Below are 9,176 nucleotides of genomic sequence, written 5' to 3'. Positions count from 1 at the left end.
CTGTGACCAGGGTAATTTTGCTCTGGGAAAAAATGGAACATCCAGACTTTTTGAAGACTGTAAGATATGGTGGCTGAGCTGATACTTATAAAAGGAGATCTGATCCATGCTGGTTCACTGGGTAGAGTGGAGATTTATGGCGTTCAGATAGTATATGGACCTTTAGTCCAAGGTTTTCTCATTGTGAGTCCAAGCAGTTTGCAGATCCACTCCATGATTATACTTCAGATATACACTTAGCAGATGATAGACTCCTCACAAAGAATGGCCAATTACAAGCTCCTAGGGCTAACCTCCACTCTCTTGACCAGGATAAGTGTATCAAAAGCAATATAGCATCCTAAGAAGTACTGAAATGAGCACTGCTATCAAACACTTAGAAGATGTAAAGTGATTTCCATCATGTCTCCATTCAGTTTACCTGCCAGACCTCTGCAAAAACCAGATAGATCATGGTTGATGTAAGAGGACTACTGGAAATCTAGTGTGGGTCTCTCTCTCTCTCTGTCTTTCTATGGGTGTGTGTATGGGGGGGTAGTGGTGATGGATATTGTTAGCTTCATTTTTGGCTATTATATCAAGATACTTGATTTAATTTGGGGAATGCTTTTCTTTGATCTGTAGCAGTAGGAAGAAATAAAAGCAATTTCATTTACATAGCAAAGATAGCATTTCACCTTCCCTACTTCCTTTCACAGGTATCAGACCTAAATTGCAGTCTCTCACTGCCTATTCCTGTTCCTCTTCCTTTTATTCACCACAAGCATCTTTCTTTATAAATACATTGAACAAATAATACCATCTCAGAGTGGTAGAAAGTATTTCTTGAATGATGATACAAATTAATACAAGGTAGAAGTAAGATTTATCCATCCCCAGTAGTCCATTTATGGAATTTCTGCTTCCCTGACCTGCATCTTTAAGCTCTGCTAGGTTAGAGTTCCTGGGTCATAGGTGGTACTGACTTCTTCTAGGAGATAAAGTCAGATCCACTGCATTGAAAGCTATAATTACCAACTGGCCATTTTGTATTAAGTATAACTAGACCAACAAAGCCTGAGATAATTAATCTTGATTATCATTAGGACCTGGGGTTGTGACTACATGGGGGCATGGAATAATTATATCTGATAGCCAAGGGACTCACTGGGTTGTCTGCTGTGTGCTTCTGTGGCCAGTGATAAGGGGGAGTGGGAAACTCCATCAACCATGTAGCATAATTTAAGGCTTTGACTCCTCAGGAACGATTGTCTAATTCCACTAAGTCAGCACAATGCCAGCCAAGGACAAGGAAAGTCTAGAATGAAGTAGAGTAGGGAGCTAACTATTAACTATGCCTCCATGAGCAACTGCAGCATTAAGGATCAAAGCTTAGCTCAGCATTAAGGATTAAGCATCCACTGTAATGGCCAGTGAAATCTCCTAAAGAGACCAATTCTACTGGTCTATTTACCACTGGCCACTATATATGAGGTGCAACTCAGAACATTTTAGGCGTTCAATAAATGCTTGTTGAAGAACAAAAGATATAAAATCAGCAAATTTCTTCTACTCATGATGGGAACCCCTAAGTATGCTTTCCTAACAGCTTTCCTGTCATTAGTGTAAATGATATCCTGTACTTCTAATAGTAAATCATTAATTTGGGTTTTTGCTATAGATCACTGTCATGATCTTTACTTGTGTAAGTTTTCCAAAATTCTGATCATAAGAGAAGTTGTTTGATCACTGATATTCCAACTTGAAGCTTTGACAGATCAAATATATTAGAATATAAAGGCTGTCTGAACATCTTTTGTCTCCTTTAGGTCTTCTCTAAATTTGAGAGAGCCTGGGCTGTTTTTGATGCTTGTAGTGTATTAGATAACAAATATTACATGGAGTCAAAATAACTGTAGTATATTTTGAATGTTTACAAGTAATAAAATAATGTTTTTAACTCTCAAAGTAAATTTATTGTAATTCCCTTTTTATCATAGACCGTCAAAAGTCTGATTATGAGGCTCATCGTGAATGCGGGACTGGGACAAATGGATCTCGAGGTTCCACTCCACTGAGCTTGACCCTGTTCAACTCATAAGACTTTTCACTTGTTGGCACTTTAAAGCATTTTTCAACGACTCTTTTATGCTTCTGAAAAATAGTTCTGCACTTCCACAAAGTGCATCTGGAAATATTGGTACATTTTGGATAATAGCTTTCATATTTCAAAATTAGATCTGATAACTTACTCTATGGAACAATGAGAAAAACAGAAGCTCAGCTAGAAGAAATTGTATAACATGCAGTTTACGTTGCTATACATAAAACTATGCATAGGTAATAAGTGATATCATACCACTTGGGGGATATTTTTGGGAATAAATACTATTCCTTTTATTAAGTTTAAAAAAATGTTACATACATAGGTAGCAGAAAAAGTATACATCAGTGGGATATATACTTTTTAAGTGTGGGTTGGCGATATGGTTTGGCTGTGTCCCCACCCAAATCTCATCTTGAATTACCATGTGTTGTGGTAGGGACCCAGTGGGAGATAACTGAATCATGGGAGGAAGTCTTTCCTGCGTTGTTCTCATGATAGCAAATAAGTCTCAAGAGATCTGATGGTTTTAAAAATGGGAGCTTCCCTGCACAAGCACTCTCTTTGCCTGCTGCCATCTACGTAAGACATGCCTTTCTCCTCCTTGCCTTCTGCCACGATTGTGAGGCCTCCTCAGCCATGTGGAACTGTAAGTCCATTAAACCTCTTTCTTTTGTAAATTGCCCAGTCTTGGGCAGTTGGTGTCAATCATCCTTGGAATCTTCTGGAACTAAAATGTTTTGCAATAATCTTTGAGTGTGCCCATGATCACAAAATTGAGTAATATAGATATGGGGACCACAGGCACAGAATCTTGTTGTAGACATGGGATCAGGATATGGCAAGGCTAAGTATCTTTCTTGTGAATACAAACAGTTAAATGTCCTTCTGCCTGTCAGATTTAGAATCTTACCAACAACTATTTGTAGAGCAGAATATTGTGGCAGGCATTGCTATGAATGTTGACTTAAGACTCCTCATGAGTGGTTACTCATTCTCATTTATCACTGTATCCATAATTCTGAAGACACAGTAAAAGCTTAACAATTATTGATGAAATGTTTTTAAATGAATGTCCTACCACATTTGATCCTCACACTGACCCTGTGAGATACGTATTATAAACAATTCTATAGGTGAGAAGCTGAGGTCAAATAGCTAGTTAGTAGTAGATTTCCTAGCTACTGAATCTTAACTTCTAGGTAGATTCGATTTGGGATCAGTTATGCTGAGATGTCTGGAGGGCAGAGTATTATGGTACAGACATTTGGAATTTGCTTGATGGCCTTTATTTGCATATAAAAAACACATTACATAGACAAGTGATATAAACACTCATTTGTAGTCAGAACTATGACTAAGTGGGTAGCTCTGATCCTAAGTGTTCATGATATTGATATTCCATATTATCTATTCTATATGAGGCTCTGGGAGAGGCATTTGCTTATACATTGTTTTTAATTTGAATGCCTGTTCTATTTTCCTAGAAACCTAAGCCAATAATTTCCTGAGTAACTGAAAAGTGTTTAAATTGTATTTTACTTATTCGTGTCCCTTTTTTCTCATTTAGAACCATACATTCGAGGCCAAAGATTGTATCTCGTAATGAGAAGCAGCATAAGATGGAAGCAGCTGAATGAATAAAACTGAGATGAAATAATTTGTCCAAAGTTGCACATTTGGTAAGTGGTGGAGCCTGGATAAGAATCCAGGTTAGTATATTTCAAAAGCTGGTAATATTCCCACTTCCTTCCCTCAGGTAACTGAACAATCATAAAACATCTAATTATGTGAAGTTGTTTGGTCCTAACATATAGTTGGATCCTTTCTGCTCTGGTAGAGACTTTATATCTGAATTTATTGATGTCTCATATATTTATACTTTGATCCTAGGAAAAACAAATCAGGCAGTGGAAACAGGTATAAAAGAGTAACCAACATATTATTAGCTGCTGTGTACAGATGTTTAAACAGTTAATCATTTATGCTAATTGTGCTGTAATTCTTTTCCATTTGTGGCATGTGCAGATCTTGGTTGTAGCTTTGACTGCAGTAGGTTCTTCTAGATGGTAAAATCAGGCTTGTATGGCTTGAGAATTAATACAAGATCTGACCTAAGATAAATACCAGATCTGCAACTGACCATACTGCCATGATAGAACTTTCTCACTGGACACATAACAGACAGTTCTGTGGAGCCTGGTAAAGTGATGCTTTAAGTAGGGAGTAAAAAGTAGCATCACCTAAAGGGACTCTTGACAGATGAAGCAGGTGCGAGGCTCCAGCAGTACCCCAGACTCTCAGGGAACACACTATGTACTGCAAGTTAATCAATAATTCTGCTGTTGATAACTCTTCTGACCTTCTGTGGACACATCTGTGAAGATTATGTGTGCCAAGAAGTCCACCTGGAATCTACTGAAGGCCAGTGTTTCAGCCTGGGTGTAGAGTGGTAAGCACAGAAACTGGTCCTTGCTGGGTGGTCTGGAATAGGATGTTGTTCCAGTTCAAAAGAATGAGTTGGAAAATTGCCTACATACACATTCATGAAACAGTCTAATGTGTTCTGGAGGAAATTGCTCATAAAGTACTGCATTCTAAGGATCTGGTACACAATCCAAACATCACAATAGAACACTTAAATTTATTTTATTATTTATGTCTTTATTTAACAAGTATTTATGGACTACCAAGCATGTGTCAGGCACTATCCTAAACCACTAAGGCTCAAAGATGAATACAACAGAGTTTCTGCCCTCAGTGAGCTCTCAGTTGAAGGGGGTGACAGATATATCAAAATTTGGTTATAAAATAAGTGCGATATTATTGGCAATTTTTTAACTGCAGAGGATATTACTGGAGTACGAACAAAGGACAACTAAACTGGTGTGGTGTGTAGATGAAGTTTCAGGGAGGTGTTCTGGTCAAGGTAGCTCTTGTGTTGGGTCTTAAAATAGAAGCTGTAGTATATCTGAAAAAATATAGGGAAAAAAAAACAGTCCATGCAGAGGAACTTGGGGAAGCAAAGCACCAAATTGCAAAGTGCCACTTTGGAGAATGTCATGAATTATCTTGTTGATTGAGTGCAGTCAAGATGAATATAATGTGTCCAGAATGTAATCTTCCCTGTCCAAAAGCATAGACAGATTGTTCTTTTTCTCGAGTTCCTTAAAAAAAAAAAAAGAAAAGAAAAAACAAAACAAGAAACGCAAATAACTCTACAAAAAAATGAAAGAGTCCTAATTTGGTGTGATTTGCAAGTATCCATAATTTGAGTAATAAATCAGAGTTCAAGTGATGAAATTTCCATGTGTAATAATCATGACAACAGAATAACTCTCTGCTTTGTTTCTGGATAAAGAAGCTTAAGCCTTGGAAAGAAGTACCTGCATTCTGCAGGGAGAAGACCGCCAAATTGAACAGAAATGTAATCAGGACCACTACCCTGGCATCTTTTTAATGGAGACACTAATCTCTGCCTTCCCTCGTGGTTTGTGAAATTGTTTTTGATTGACTATCTTGATCTGTGGGACAAGAACAGTTTCAGAGGTTTCCATTCAGTTTTCTCCACTGATATCTCTTACTCCATAGGCTGAGGACTCAATGTAGGGATAACTCCAACTGCCATATATGTTGATTCCAGGTATAAAATAGGAAACTGAGGAAAAGACCACTTAATCCATAGAGTGTATAAGCCAGATTTTAAACAGAACTACATTTATTATCTGACATCTGAAAGTGCCTCTCTAAAAGGGGGCTATGATGATGCTTTGGGTCTCTGGGAATCAGTGTCAACTCAGATCTTGTGTCTTGATATGTCTGGGTATTCCTCTTTTCCCTGTGTATCCAGTCACCCAAGTATATGAATATATGTCCCTTTAAGAAAGGACTGGGGAAATCATTACAGTATATGTTTATTGCAGTGTTGCAGTGTTCTTCTTCTAGGGACCCCTTCGAGTCAAGGGGTTTTGGATCTGCAAATTGGCCCAACTCTAGAAACCGAGCAACAGATTATAACTTTTAAATAGGGCTACTGTCCTTAGCTTCTTGTTCTTCTATTCCTCCTTTTTTCTTGTTGTAGAGGTTACACAGCACCCTTTCTGGCTACTGGCCTGTTATATAACTTGAAGATGCCATGTTCTATTAACCATCTCCACAATTCCCTAAGTTAAGACCCTTAGCGACCTCAACAACCTTGCAAGAGTAATTGCACCTTCCTAGCCTCTATTCCTTTCAGTTATATCTTCCTCTACCATAAGCCAAGGAAACTCAGGCATTTCCACTTTTCTCAGCATTTGCCATAACTCTCTTCAAGCATCAAAGAGCATCTCTAGCAGTGAGTTTGTTGTATCACCTGGAGTCCTTGCCAGAGTACTAAATATAATTCACCAAGAAAGCGTTCTCAAACCGGTAAATTTTCGCTTATTTAATCTTATATTTTAGATCCCTTTATATAGTACCTTTTACTAATCTAGATCTAATTATGAACCAGAAACTACAATGTAATATGAGCAAAGGTTTTAAAAGTAAATAATTATTAAACTATGGTACAAGAGTAAATATAAAGATATAAAAGTGACTGTAAAGTGATCCCTATGGCTGAGGAAACATATCCAAGGAAGGAACATCTTGGAAGGAAGGTGTCCTCCCAAGGCCAGGGTTCAGACCTTAATAGAGTAAGTGTGGTTGCAACTGGATGGCTGAGATGCTTGCTGGGTTTTTTGGGCCAGAGCTGGTCTGATTTCTTCAGGTGACAGAAAACAACCTTTTGGGGTATAGGTGAGCTGCGCCTGGTGGGTGAGCATGGAGAAGGGGTTAGGGTGCCATTGCCAGTGCAAGTTCTCGGATACACCAGTGTTGACAACAGGGAGACTGCTGTGAGGTGGTCACTGGAAGGACTGCAAAGTCATCAAGGAGAACTGTTCAGCTTCCATATGTACTTCCATATGTATACACATGAGAATACCTATGCAGTAACAAAACAACTCCATACTTTTAACAAGAGAGACCTACCCTTTTTATAGGCAGAGAAGTTCTCTCATACCATTACCCAAAATGAGACGGCACGCAATTCCAGTAGTCTCAGGAAACACTGCAGAACCATTTTCAGAGTAATCCATCCAGGTGTCCCATCCAATAGTTTAGAGTGTCAAGCTTTCTCAACCAGGTTTCTTAGCATAACAGACTTGCCTTGGGTGAAAATTCAAAAATCTCTGGAGCTTTGAGACTCAACTACCAAAGCTCTAGGCTGTTGTTCAGCTGTGTCTACTTTTCCACTTCAGAGATAAGGGCTTCTTTGTAAGCTACCAAATAACTGCCTGTTAATGACTCAGTTTCTTACCATTCCCCCACAGGGCATCAAAACAACTTAGCAGTAACTAGTCACCTCCATTGTGTGTGTGTGCGTGTGTACTTTCTTTGTATTTATATTTTTCAAAATATTTTTCATGTCGTTTTACCATTTTTTAAAAATTTTATTGCATTTTATGTTTTGGGGTACATGTGAAGAACATGTAAGATTGTTGCATAGGCACACACGTGGCAGTGTGATCTGCTGCCTTCCTCCTCATCACCCACATCTAGCACTTCTCCCCATGCTATCTCTCCCCAACTCCCCTCCCCCTGCTGTCCCTCCCCTATTTCCCCCCAACAGACCCCAATTTATGGCTGAATTTGGAGCTAATCAGAGCCTTTCTGTGTTGAGCTTTCAACATACAATCATGGCATCTCTCTCCATTTATGAAGGAATTAAAAAATATATTTCAATATAACTTTCTAGAATAATGAGAGACATATTATAGAACCATATATTTCATAATATTGAAGTTCTAGTTCATAATGTGTTATAACACTCTATTGACTTGTTTATGTATTTTATTTATTTATTTATTTATTTTTGAGACAAAGTCTCACTCTGTCACCCAGGCTGGAGTGCAGTGGCACAATCATGGTTCACTGCAGTCTCTACCTCCTGGTCTCAAAGGATCCTCCCACCTCAGCCCCCTTGAGTAGCTGGGAACTACAGGTGCATGCCACCACACCCGGCTAATTTTTACGGAGACAAGGTTTCTCCATGTTGCCCAGGCTGGTCTAGAACTCCTGGGATCAAGCAATCCACCCACCTTGGTCTCCCAAAGTGCTGGGATTGCAGGTATGAACCATCATGACCAGCTCAGTTGTTGCTTTTAAACAATGATATTAAGAATCAGAATCAGGATGGCAGTGTGAAATAAGTAGTTTATTTGGTATTTGGAGTCAGATATACCTGGGTCTCAGTCTTAGTTTACTTAACAATAAGATTGGGTTAATAATAGTGCTTATCTCAGAAAGATCTGTGATAAGAATCAAGTAAGATAATGTACATAAAGTTCTTAGCATAAAACATGACACATCACACTCAATAGATTTTCCCTGTTAAAAAAAAATTCAATAGTTAAAGAGTAGAACCATTTTACAACTATAAAGATCAAAGAAATGAGGCATTGGAAACAAGACAGATAAGCAGAGAGTCATAATATATCATTGATTATATTCTGTCTCTTGGTGGTTTCATTTTGAAGATGGATAACTCGTTATCTTTTGGTCCAAAAGACAGTTCTTGTATCTCAGTGACTCAATTTATAGGGACATAGCAGTGAACGAGCTGATTAAAATCTCCATAATAAGGGAGCTTACATTCTAGTGGGGTATGGCTGCATGCTCGCTCATTTCTGTAGAAACCCTCTGCCTGCATTAGAGAAGCTCTGTGCAAATATTAGTTCAGCTGTAGCAGAAAGGTTGTGGTGGGTTTCTACAAGGGTAGAAGAGAGAAACGCCGTTCTTTGCAATACCCCTTGTGTTCTTCATCAGAATTTTCTTCCTTCTTGTAGACAGTATAGTAGCTGAAAATGCGATCCCTGCCCATATTTGCATTTGCTTTCACCCACCAAAATGCTTTTGTATGTCCTGGGTAAATGACTGTACTAGGCTACATCTGTCTCTCCATATCTGTTCTCCACTCTTCTCCACCCTGCTCTGCAGCCTGGAGGAAGGCCTCTAGGGACTACATTGCCAAGTTCTCTTTACCTCTGGTTTACAGTTCGGTTAAACTAAT

This window comes from Sapajus apella, unplaced genomic scaffold (assembly GCF_009761245.1).
Source record: "Sapajus apella isolate SASKATOON/1434 unplaced genomic scaffold, GSC_monkey_1.0 scaffold6, whole genome shotgun sequence".
NCBI lineage: Eukaryota > Metazoa > Chordata > Mammalia > Primates > Cebidae > Sapajus > Sapajus apella.
This window is presented reverse-complemented; position numbering follows the sequence as displayed.